Source organism: Xenopus tropicalis, chromosome 5, assembly GCF_000004195.4.
Source record: "Xenopus tropicalis strain Nigerian chromosome 5, UCB_Xtro_10.0, whole genome shotgun sequence".
Lineage (NCBI taxonomy): Eukaryota > Metazoa > Chordata > Amphibia > Anura > Pipidae > Xenopus > Xenopus tropicalis.
Genome location: NC_030681.2, coordinates 66268635 through 66282623, shown reverse-complemented (window position 1 = coordinate 66282623; position 13989 = coordinate 66268635).

Genomic DNA, 13989 nt, shown 5'->3' with positions numbered 1-13989 from the left:
TCGTTTTTTTCATGAGTTTCTGTGAGTTTTTTTATAATGATTCTACAAATTGTTGCTTTTCAAAGCACAAGAAACAGAGATAAAATCTATATGAGTTACATACCTTTATGATTAAGGTTGACCATCTCAGACAGGACAAAATATACATGTGTATTACAGAGACGTGCATGCTAAGCCCAACCATGCTAAAGCCTGCTAAACAGGAGATATATGACCAATATAGTCAAAATATTAGGATTGTTTAAAAGATAAGTAGAATTGGGCCTAAAGTTTCTTTGCACTTTTTTACAATATTGCCGCTCCATGAAATTGGCTGACTTGATTAGCTTTGTAGTACCTACATTATTATTATCCTTTTCTTATATAGCATCAGCGAGGTAAACAGCACTTTTTAACATATGTACTACTGTCCTATTAGAAACCAGTAAATCTGCCTATACAGTTTTTACAGGTAACTAGACTTATTCACACAGGCACAGGGTGAAGATACAAACAGGTTCAGTGATTAACTGCTCTGCGTAGACTGTGATGAAACACCATATGAAAAGTGCACTAGTATTCAATCATAAATTGCAGCCTACAAATTTACATTTTAGTTTCCAATTAAAAAAAACTTCTTTGTGCATATTCCTGCAATCCTAACAAAAATATCAGCATCTTTTAATACATACAACATTTAATAAGTCTGGTATGCAAATAAAGTCATATTTGTAGGCAAATTTTCCCCTATAGGTGATACAAATTTCCTAAGCTGAGGACTTACTTTATGTGTATAATTTTATATTCAACTTAAGCAAATTATGATACTTAATATTAATTAAAGATAAGGAAAAAGCCCTGTGTAGCCAGCACCTATTTTTTGACTGTTCCAGCATCTACCTCCTACATTTACATCTGTTCACATCTACTCTACTGGAAAAAAGCTTGCTAAATGTATTCTCCTGACTAAATTATATGCAGTTGTTATATATGTATCACTGGCTCATTAAGGCATTAATACATTTTTTACAGGTATTTTTTTTTAGAAGTATGTGCACCCTTGCTCAGTTGGACACACTCAAGAAAATACATTGCAACTATTGCTATCTTGCAGGAGTACATGCTTATCGTGGCTCAATTTATTAAGATAGGTGAGATAAGATCATGGTAATTCCTTTGTGTATGCATCTTTGTGACCTCTGCCTCAGTAAATCGTTTTTTTCTATTCCTGCTCCTTGTGATTGTTTTTTTTTTTTTGTTTTGCTTTCAACCTTGGTCTGCTTCACAACTCCTACCTGTGTCTAGTCTTGTGATTCAAGGCTCTATATTTAAAAGGCCCATTTATCATAATTCTCATTTAGTTTCATAAATCTCAATTTGTTTTTTCGTGGTTTCAAAAAAAAGCACAAATGAAAAAATTAAAAGATGCAATTATAAGGAGGAGAGGTTGCCAGGCCTAGTACTGTGGCAAGTTGGGTAGCCTTTCTTGGCAAATTTACACTGTAGATATACAGAAGTGAAGCGCATCTTGGATAATATAGGAGGACTTTAGGTGATGATTATATGCATTTCAGTGGAACAGTTAAGTTAGGTTTTAGTGGAAAATGCACCTGTTATTGTGGATGACCAGGTGAGAGATAGGCTTAAATCAGGGATACTCTTGGCAAATACTGGGGAGTTGACATGTGTGCATCAGTAACTGAACAGCTCAATCAAAATAGCTCAAAATCATAAAAGCTAAAGTCAGACAAAGGTCTGAGCAGCTGGATACAAATAAGCAATTTGATAAGAATGACAAGTTTATGTTACTATCTGAGCTTGTTTTTAGGCTGAGAGCAAGCGGAACAAATGCTCTGTGTGCCGTCACCATTCGCTGCCATAATTTCCTATGGCAATTCCTGGTTGCCGATCTTAATAAATTCCTGCAATATACCCACACAAATTCAATATTGAATCTTTACAAAAACTTCTGGTAAATCAAGACCACCATACTTACCCTGTCTATAAACAATTTCTCTTTTAATTTTCTCCATACTTCACCCCCCAAAAAAGACAAAAGAATTGCCCAGTTGTTTTTTGTAAACATTTTTTATATGGAGGAAAAATGTTACTAACATAAATAAGAATACAACAGTCTTAAAAATCAATACTTTACCAACAAATAGCAGTTCTCTCAAGCACCAAAATCTCAGCTTTTTAGCCAATATTTTTCACTACAGAATTTCACATTGTCACACCATTTAACTTTTTATCAAAGAAAATTCCTAAAATCACAATACTTTTAGTAACAACCTCAATTAAATCATCTCTGAACTCAATCTTTCTTCCAAATATTCAGATTTTACACTTACTCCAATTAACTCTCATACTCACAACAAAATAAATTAAAGGAATACTGTCATGAAAAAAAATGTTTTTTCAAAATGCATCAGTTAATAGAGCTTCTCCAGCAGAATCCTGCATTGAAATTTGTGTTTGTCAAAAACACAAACAGATTTTTTTATATTTAGTTTTCAAATTTCTGTGCTCTGATAAACTTCAGTCACACTTTACTGCTGAGCTGCAAGTTGGAGTGATATACCGCCCCCTCCCTTTCCCCCCCCAGCAGCCGATTAGCAGAAGAAAGGTAGCAGCTCCCAGTAGATATCAGAATAGCACTCAAGTCCAGCTAGGCACTCCTCCAGTTACATGGGAGAAAGAGACACAATAGGTTATCTGAAAGCAGTTTTAACGTGTAGCGCTGGCTCTTTTTGAAAGCTCAGAATCAGGCACAATGCACTGAAATGGCTGCCTACACACCAATATTACAACTAAAAAAAATATATTTGTTGGTTCAAGAATAAAATGTTAAATGTTAGAGTGAATTATTTCCTATGTAAACAGTGTAATTTATAAATAAAAAGTATACCATAAAAATCATGATAGAATCCCTTTAAGTAAAATCTAACTGTTGAAACTAAATCCCATAACACAACCATATCATCCATATAAAACAATAATTTAAAATTTTTACCCCCACTACCCGAAATCTCAAAACCACAAATAATTTTATCTTTTTGTACAAGTCTAAGCAAAGGTTCCATTACACATATAAAACAATGGAAGATAATGGGCATCTCTGCCTCACTCCAGACAAAATCTTAAAACTGGCCAGAAGTCATAAATCAATAATTTACTTACAATACCGGAGTAGAACCATCTTATTACTTTCAGTAAACTTTCTGGATCACCCATTAGAGTAAGAACCTGAAGCAAAAAACTATGAGACGCTTTCTCTAAATCAGTTGAAGAAACAAATAAGGGTGTGCAGGTACTGCACCCTTGATTTTCACTAACTAACTTCATAACTACGCTCCTTGATCTTTTAGTAGTGAGGAGCGGATTTTTTCGGCAGGCATGGTTAGCAGCGAATTTCCACATTTCACGAAACTTCCATGAAAATTTGCCACGGAATCAAAAAATTAATCCAATTTAGAAAAATTTGATGCGGTCGGCAACAAAAAAAAAAAGACGCGACAACCAAAAAAGATGCGTTTCGCGAATTTTATGGCAAAGCGAAACAGGACAGATTTGCTCATCACTATCTATTAGTAACTAAATTTGCAATGATCTTATAAAGACCCCAGTTTGATAGCCCTGTATTTACCATTTTAAAAATCAACACAATAATGCCTTTTTTTTATAGACAAATTTATCCAAATTTATTCAACAAATTTGCAAACCTCAAAGAAACCATTTCCAATGATATCCCATAAAGAAAAAATAATTCATACGATACCCATCTTTTTCAGGAGTTTTATTTAATGTCATACTTTTAATTGTATTATAAACTTCCTTAACATCAACCTTTTTAGATATTTTGATATAATCTCAATCTAAGGAATTCAATTCCTAAAATACCCTTCCACTCTTCCACTATCACCACAAATAAGTTTGGCTTAAGAGTTTCTAATACATTCATACATTTCTATACCTCATGACCACTCTCATTCAAATTTTTTATGGCAAGATTTTTAAAAAATTTTTTTTGCCAGACTTCAACCCCAAGTAATGAAAGGCACTAAGTCTGCTCAGTAGCAGTAACCCATAACAATAATGTTTGCTTTTAAACAGGTGACCAATAAATTTTACCTGCTGATTGGTTGCTATGAGTTACTGCTCCTGGGCAAACTTAATGTCTTTTATTATGTAACCCCATTAGTTCTTTCATTTGGAATGGTAAATAATACTTTCTCATCTTTCTTTATTGGACAAGGATACACATTTCAATATGTTCAAAGTATAGCGTATAGTGTACCCCTGCTGTACTGAATAGGGACATTTATATTACTCAAAACCAACTAGTCAGTGATTGACACAGGATATGGTGCTTAAAGGTTTACACAAGATTAATGTGAACAATGTACCAGGGCCAGATGGAATAAACCCTTGGGTTTTGAGAGAGCTATGGTCAGTTCTGTTTCTGATATTCTTAGGGGCTGATTTACTAATACACAATTTCGAATCCGAATTGGAAAAATTCCGATTGGAAACGAACATTTTGCGACTTTTTCGGTAATTTTGCGATTTTTTCGTATTTTTGCGATTTTCGGCGTCTTTACGATTTTTGCGTAAAAACGCGAGTTTTTCGTAGCCATTACGAAAGTTGCGCAAAGTCGCGATTTTTTCGTAGCGTTAACACTTGCGCGCAAAGTCGCGCCTTTTTCGTAGCGTTAAAAGATACGAAAAAATCGAAAAAGATACGAAAAAAATCGCAAAAGATACGAAAAAATCGCAAAATTACCGATCATTACGAAAAAAACGCAATCGGACGCATTCGGCCCATTCGTGGGTCAGTAAATGTGCCCCTTAGACTCGCTTTCATCAGGTATAGTACTTATGGATTGGAAGAAGGCTAATGTCATTCATATATTTAAAAAGGGAGTAAAAATCTTAGCCTGGCAATTATAGGCCAGTATGTTTGACATTCGTGGTGGGCGAGTTATTTGAAGGCTTTTTAAGGGATCACATACAAAATTATGTGCAGTAATCAGCATGGCTTTATGAAGGACAGGTCATGTCAGACTAATTCAATTGCTTTTTATGATGAGGTTAGTAAGAAGCTGGACAGTGGGCATGCAGTAGACGTGATCTGAATTTTGAATTTTGCCAAAGCATTTGATACCGTTCCCCACAAACGACTGCTTTCTAAACTAAGGTCTATTGGTCTTAGTGAAGTCGTTTGCACATGGATAGAAAACTGGCTACAGGATTGGGTACAGATGGTGGTTAATGGTGCATTTTCTACTTGGAGTAAGGTTTTCAGTGGGGTCCCTCAGGGTTCTGTACTGGGTCCGCTTTTGTTTAACTTGTTCATAAATGACTTAGGGGTGGGTATTATAAGCAATGTATCAGTGTTTGCTAATGACACAAAACTCTGCAGACCAGTCAATTCTATCCAGGATGTGGCATCCTTGCAGCAGGATCTTGAGAGACTGGCAATCTGGGCTGCTAAGTGGCAGATGAGATTTAATGTGGATAAATGTAAGGTCATGCACTTGGAATGTACAAATATGCAAGACACTTATACCCTTAATGGGACTGCACTAGGCAAATCCATAATGGAGAAGGACCTTGGAGTCCTTGTAGATAATGAACTTGGTTGTAGCAAGCAATGACAGGCAGCAGCTGAAAGGGCAAACAGATTTTAAGTTGTATTAAAAGGGGCATAGATTCACAGGAGGAGGGCGTTATTCTTTTCTAGAATATGCTGTTCTGTTTTGGTCTCCAGTGCTCAAAAGGAACATTATTGAATTAGAGAGGGTCCAGAGAAGGGCAACTAAGCTGGTATGGGTATGGAGGGGTATGGAAAGTATGAAAAGTCTCAGTTATGAAGAAAGACTGGCCAAGTTGGGTCTGTTTACACTGGAGAAGAGGGTGACATGATAACTATGTATAAATATATAAGGGAATCATATAATAACCTCTCTAATTCTTTATTTACCAGTAGGTCCTTCCAACTGACAAGGGGGCACCCACTCTGTTTAGAAGTAGGGAGGTTTTGTTGAAATATTCGGAAAGGATTTTTTACTGTGAGAGCTGTGAAGTTGTGGAATTTCCTCCCTGAACCAGTTGTACTGGCTGATACATTATATACAGTAGCTTTAAGAAGGGTCTGGATGGCTTTTTAGCACGTGAGGCAATACAGGGTTATGGGAGATAACTCTTAGTACTAGTTTATCCAGGGACTGGTCTGATTGCCATCTTGGAGTCCATGTTTTCTTTCGTAAGGCAGTTGAAATGGCCACTGTAAATCTACTTTCTTGTCGTTTCGCGAATTTAATGGTGAAGCAAAACAGGACTAGTGATAGCTTATGAGGAAATGGACAGCTTAGGTGGTGCATAATCTTGCAGACAAAATATATCCTTTACCTGCAGCTGGAGACTTTCCATCAAGATTTCTTAAACACAGGATCCAAGTTTGACTCCTTCCACAATCAGGCTTCACCTGAAAATGTAGGGTATTTTTAATAGCGCCTGAATCCATTTAAAAAAAAAAGAAAATGCAATTGATTCACATAACCTAAAGACAAACAAGCATAGAAGACACTTGATTTTAGCCAGAAGGTCGGGCAAGAGTAAAAAACTTACCACCTGCGCTCAAGCTAATGGAGGTGAGGTAATTTAATAACGTTTATACAGGGCAGAGTCAGCCCTTATTCAACCAGTAAGGCTCATGGGAGCAGACAGGAAAGGCCAGGTAATAGGTAATGAGCAAGTCTGCTAGCTTCTCACCTGGCCTAGTAGATATAGGACATGCAGCCTCAAACCAAGTGGTTCCTGGCTGAAATCCCAGCAGAGCCTTACATTATCCCCCTTCCTACAAGCTACCTAAGAAATTCAATATTTTAAATAGAGCATATTGCCCTCTGGAATCTGCCACAGGGGAAACAGAATTAAAGACAGACCCAGAAACGGATGGTGCCATGGGCAAAGCCACCCTCGTGGCTGCAAGGGTTCCAAACAGCCTTGGAGCTAAGGCAACTTGTTGGGTGGCTGGCCCTGGAACTGAGGCAACCTATAGGGTGGGCAGCCCTGGAGCTGAAGCAGCCTGTTGGGATACTGGAACAGGTTTAGGATGAAGAGGATGAAGAATCAGTGTCGGAAAAGGAGCAGGACAAGCAGGTGTAGAATGAGTGGAAGGAGCAGGACATAGCGGATGTAGAGACCAAGGAACGGAACTGGAGCCTTACAAGATGAAGTACAAAGTACTGTCTTACAATTACAGAGAAAAAGATACCTTTTTAAAAAAAAAAAAAAAATTAGAATTACAAGGTATTTGTATAAAGAGGGCTTTATAGGGGATGGCCTTCCCATATTTTGTAACTTTCTGGATGTTGGATCCGATACCTGTACCTTTAGACATTGAGCAGCCTCTTCGGTTTAGGTCTATTCAAACACTTTTTTGCATTTCATTTAATGGTTTATTGTTTAATAAATAGTTATACAGAACTAAATATCATAGGTTACCATGGTACTCTGTTTTGCCTGTGGCTTTTTCCTCACACTGTCATTAACATTACTGACAGTTGTTTTTGTTGACAATTCTGAAAAACACCACTTTATTTGGTATAATTATTCCTGTGCTGTACATTTAAATATGTTTTGTTAAAGGCTAGTGGGAGTTCCAGTAGCTACAATAAATATGTTCATGTATAAACATAAAAACACTTTGCATACTGTGTTATTGTTTGCTGTAACTATGGTGCCACTAGTTTGGCATAACTTTAAAAAGATTAGTAACTGACAACCTACATGCTTCTGGATTAAAGATATATTCAGCTACCCCTAAAGACCATGGATTCTACAACCTTATGACAGTGATTCTGACAGCCTTTAACATATTTTCACTATCATGCAGATGGTTAAAAACTGCCAATAGAACTTTTTAGCAGTGTTTTTTTCCCATAGAGTTTATTAATCGCTTTGTCCGAAAACCTCTTGGAACTACATCCATAACTGGGTAAATAGAGGTTAGAGTTGTCATTTACAAAGATCTGTGCAAAAGCACACCCCTGGGTGCTCATTTAAAGAGCAAAAATTAGGCACAGAAAAAATTTGCCTTGTGACAAAAAATGTCATATACATAAAAAAAGTCACACGCAACAAAATAATTACGCATGCCAAAAAAACAAAAATAGTTACACGACTATTTTTTTCACCGCAAGCACAAATTTTTCCATGTTTCGCTAATTTTTCAGTTTTCTGCAAAGCGACATGGGACAGATTTGCTAATCACTATATATATCTGAAACTACTAAAACCGCTGAAAAGAGTAGTAATTCTAGAGACTAGTGATGGGCGAAATGTTTTGCCAGGCATGGATTCGCAATGAGTTTCGCCATTGGCGGATTGCTTCGCAAAATGGATGAAAAAATTCGCTGCACGAACAAAAATTGTTGCTGGCGTCAAAAAAGAATAGTCGCGGGCATCACAAGAATAGCCGTGCGACTAAATAATAGCCGTGGGCGACAAAAGAATAGCAGTGCGACAAAATTTTTTTTGCTGCACGATATTTTCGCCGTTTCGCAAATTTTTCGCCATTTTTCGGCCAAACGGAACAGATTCGCTCATCACTACTAGAGACATCATAAGAAATTACATATGAAGCTAATGTAATGATTTAAGTAGCAAAACCTGCAGCAAGCCTAAAAACCTACACAACCAGAACTTTCAACGTCAAATTCAAAATAAAAAGGCCACCCAGACATTCAGTCTGAGAGAAAATTGGACCCCCAAGCTGTCACAATCTGAACAAAACTAAATTATATTGTAGGTAACTGGGAAAATACTGGCTATCAAGGTGGCTCTTGAGAAGAGGAATAGTTAGGAGTTTAGCTTAAATCATATAATAAAAAACCCTAGACAAAATTAATGGGCTCTCTATTATTTATTATTTTTAGTGATGAATTAAATTTTTTGCCAGGTTTCACTGTGAAAAAAAATGATTATAGACTCCAATGGCAGCAACAAAAAAAAGTTGCATAGTAAAAAAGTTACATGGACAAATTCAAATGGAAATAGCCCTGGGTTTACCAGGACTTTCTTGTGGTAGGATATAACCAAACAGGGTGCATAAATATCTAGGAGGTTATGTAGTAAAAGGCACTAAATTTGCTGAGGAGCATTAACCCATAGCAACCAATCAGTAGGTAGCATTTACTGGTAACCTGTTTAAAAGAGAAGGAAAGTCATTTTGGCATTTTACTGCCAATAGATAAGGCACATTAATGTAAGCTAGAATGCTATATTTATTCTGCAGAGAGCTTTACCATACAGCCCTAGAAGCTCCCTCCGTTTGTTTAATATAGCAGCTGCCATTTTAGCTTGGTCTCCATAGCTTCCTTCTGCAGCTCTAGCCGTTCTTAGCATAGATCACATATTCTGAAGGGAGGAGGAGTAAATTCTCCTGAAATCTTGTGGGGAGGGGGAGCAGAAAAAGGGAGAGCCCTGGGAATGAAGGATTTTTCTGAGAGAGGAAATCAGATACCAAAGTAGATGTATACACAAAAGAACACAAAAACATCCTGTGTTACTGTTAAAGGAACAGTAACACCAAAAAATGAAAGTGTATAAAAATAATTACAATATTATGTACTGTTGCCCTGTGCTGGTACAGCTGGTGTGTTTGCCTCAGAAAGACTACTATAGTTTATATAAGTAAGCTGCTGTGTAGCCATGGGGGCAGCCATTCAAAGGAGAAAAGGCACAGGCACTTAGCAGATAACAGATAAAGCCCCATTATATTCTACAGAGCTTATCTGTTATCTGCTATGTAACCTGTGCCTTTTCTCCTTTTTTCCAGGTTGAATGACTGCCCCCATGGCTACACAGCAGCTTATTTATATTAGCTATAGTACTGTTACTCTAGCAAATACACAACTTTACCTGTGCAGGGTAACAGTGCATTATATTTTAAATACTTTTATACACTTTCATTTTTGGCGTTACTGTTCCTTTAATAGAGGACTCAATGCAGCTTTTCTGTGAGTGCTTATGGCTGTATTTATATAGACCTTTCTGATAAAGCTTACTTAGTTTTTACCTTTCCTTCTCCTTTAAAAGCAAACATCATATTGGTTGATATGGGTTACTGCTACTGGGCAAACTTTGTGCCTTTTATTTAGCTCTTCATCTTTGTGGATGTATAATCTCATGTACCACAAATTCTTGATGACATCTAAAAGGACATGCAAAAAGCATGCCAGAAACTGATAACAAACCAAAGACTATGGTCAGATATACAGTAGTGGTATGGAATGACATGTAGATGAAACATGCATTTGAAAAAGAATTTGGGCCAAGGAAACTGCAGAAGGTAGTTTCTTTATTTGAACAAAAAGCCAACTTAAGAAATATTAAGGTTATTTAGAAGACTTGGGTATGTCTACAATGAAATCCATGACAATATCAAAACAAAGCTCACTTTGGCAAAGGCTAAAGGAGACCACAAGGCTGACATTAAGAAGTCTTTTGCTGAGCACACACTGCACTGGAGGACAAATTGAATAACATCTTAAACAAGTGATGGCCACCGACAATATCTAAAAATTAGATTAATCTCAGGAAGAATATCAATCATAGAGGAATTGCCCCACATAAAAGCTTGAGGAACCTTAATTGTGGCACAAAAATGTTTGTGGGGGACATTTGGAAGGAAAACTAGCTCTAGAAGGTTCAAGAGACAAGAGAAACAATCCCGGGGAAATGAGTGCTGGGAAGGGGCGATATGGTTTCTTTAAAAGCAAAGAATCTGGACAAGGCATCAGATTTAAAGTAATTAGAACCAAACTGGTAGAAGATCTCAAAATTAAATTTGGAGAAAAAAATAGCCCAGCAAGCTTTACAACTGAGTTTCTTTGCAGAGTTCAAGAAAGTTTGGTAGGAGAAGGAATTATGTTTTTGAAGATAGTAGTCAGCACAACACCTTGTTTCTAGTCTTTAGTAGTGCTAGTTCCCCAATGGCCACTTTCCATTGGCACATCCAGGCACAAACAATCCGGAAGAGCACCGCTTGTATTTCAATACAAAAAAGCCTTTAATTAAAAGCCTTTATTGAAAATACAAGAGGTGCTGTTCCGGATTGTTTGTGCCAGGAGAAGGACAGGTAATTTAGGATTGCTTGGACATGATTTGTAGAAGTGACGTTCAAGCAATAGTACATGCACAAGCTTGGGAGTAAGTCAGGTAGGTCTGAAGTTGTATAGGTTCCTCAGCTGGAAAGAATAAGTTTGCAGATGGCACAAAAGGCACAAGATCTCTGGGATAGCCTTTCCTTTAACCTAGTTTTGATACATATAGCATAAGATCTTTAAGATCTTCAGTCAGGCCTTGCCAGAAAGTTTCTACCAAGGCAACTAGGTGACAGGTGGAAGGGCATTTCTATTTCAAGAAAGAGGGAAATCCCAACCATCACTGGTTTTACTAACTCACTTTTGTGGTCCCTTAACTTTGTACCCTGGAACTGCGAACTTGGCGTTTGGAATATATGGGCAAAGGTACATAACAAATTAAACAAATGAGAAGGAAAAAGGGTGCCAAAACTGGAGTGAACACCAAGAAATGAAAGGCACAGAATACTTTTTCAAAAGTTTGGTCAGCATCTTTCAATCTACTCCTGCTTACAACAATATCCCCTCTACAGGTCTGGAGTCTGGAGTTTACTGCCAATCCCAGTCCTTACCCTGATAAACTTATACTGCTCATTAATATAACATGACCACAATGTACCATTCTTGTCTATGTTGCTCTGACCCACCCTTTTCCCCTCCCTTGGGTTTTTTTTTCTAATTTTCTTTGTACTTTTTCATCTGATCAGATATTTCTGGTGACAGTCTTACAAGATGCTGAAAATTACTTAATGAGGAACTGAAAATTGCATGCTGTAAACAGACCATTACTGACCTCTGCTGCTGTTTGTTCCATTATTCCTTATATTGCTTTTCTTTACTTTCTATGTTTATATACAAATAAAGAATATGCAAAAAAAATGTTTTTACCTGCTAGTTCTAGTTTTTTTCCAAAAAAGCAAGCCTGACTTTATTGTTGTACAATGCACACCAACTTTTAGACATATAAACAAGCCCAGCATACACAACTCATTTCTCATTCATAGATAACTGTTTCCTCATCTTTGTTTGAAAATCAAATCCAAATTAAAAAGGCATATTTTAAATTTTTAAACCATGAGGAAATATACCATTTAATTGGTGAACAATTTAAAGAACAGCTTTCCAGGAACAAATGAGAATTCTATCCAACTGAGAAAATCGGGAACTCTGTCAAAATGAGTGAAGCCTAATCATAACACATGGAACTCAATTGTTTATACTACAATCTACAAATAGTTTCCTATGATAAAATTGAGGAAAGGAATAATTTTATACAATAAACTGATATTCCTTTCCTTTTTAGTAATTTTACTGTGAAATCCAATTATTTTGTACAAAGAAGTCCCCAAAGTTCAAGTCTGCAGTAAACAGTGATTCTAAATGTTAAAAATCTACCGGTTTAACGTAAAGAACATAATCATAAAAATAAAAATGTTGTCTCCAAAAATTTTAATTATTAATTTATTTATTAAATAATTTTAAAATTTAAACTCACTCTGCACATGGCACATCAGAAAAAAGTAGGCCAATTTACTAGAAGCTAAATTGGAAACAGAACTGTACCCATTAAAACACTATACACAAAGCACAAGGTGTAACACACACAAAGTACAGGTAAAGGCAATAAAGTACAGGTTTCATCTTGCATATTGCTGCTAGGTGATATCATTTGTGACACATTAAATAACATATAATTTAAGAGCATGTAAGTCCACTCATACTTCCCTTATGTTATGGGTGCAGTTAGCACCCACATGTGCAAAATTACTAAAATAACTAACCTGCACAAATTCTTAAATAACTAACCTACACACATTCTAAAAAAATTAACCTACACAACGTCTTGTGACTCCAATAGCTGGTGCCAAAGATTTCTGAAATTCTTTTGAAAAAGATTGCATTGTAGATACATAATAAGAAGATTTCTCCAGTATTTTTCATGTACACTGTCTTACACTATCTATGTATTGTAAACGATCCTCCATGACATTATAATCAACATAACAAAATATTTGTTTTTGCATGTCAGCAATTTACATGATATTTGACAGTATTAGCATGAGTTTATTTAAATATTAAATGCATTACTTGAATTATTTTTGGAACAATAAACCTATTTTATTTGGTTCTGTCACATATTTTTAGTTAAAAAAACAATATTGTCTGGAACTCCTTTGTTATCTTTATGACAATGAAATGATGGCATGTTTAATATAAAACTTAAGTAAATAACTAAAACAGAAAATAAAGGTCCACAGAACTTTTTAAATACCTATTTTTTTTAATAAAAAATGGCTCTGTACATCAATTACTATGTTATACTGTATGCTTATTAAATGAGAAGGAAAGGCATTTAGGCATTTTACTCCCAATAGAGTGCCACCTACGCTATATTTATACTGTAGAAAGCTTTACCATACCTGAGCAAAGAGCCCTAGAAACTTCCTCTGTTTGCTTAAAATAGCAGCTGCCATTTTAGCTCATTCTCAGTAGCTTCCTGCTGCAGCTCTAGCTGCTGGTAGCTCAGATTACACATTCTTATGGGAGGGGGTGTAAATTCTTATGAATTCTTGTGAGAGAGTAGCAAGAAAAGGGAGGGGGGTAGGGAGAGAGGAGAGAACTGCACAGACTTGTCCCCCTGCCCTGAAGGAGAGGAAGTCTGATACTGAAGAACATGAACAAAAGGAGACAGGACATCCTGTGTTTCTTTTGGTAGAGAACAGCTTTTCAGTGAGTGCTTATGGCTGAATTTACATAGACCTTTCTGCTAAAGATTACTTAGTTTTTACCTTTCCTTCTCCTTTAAATGGCATAAAAAACATGGAAATTACGGTATGGAATCACAATATTCTACCTATTA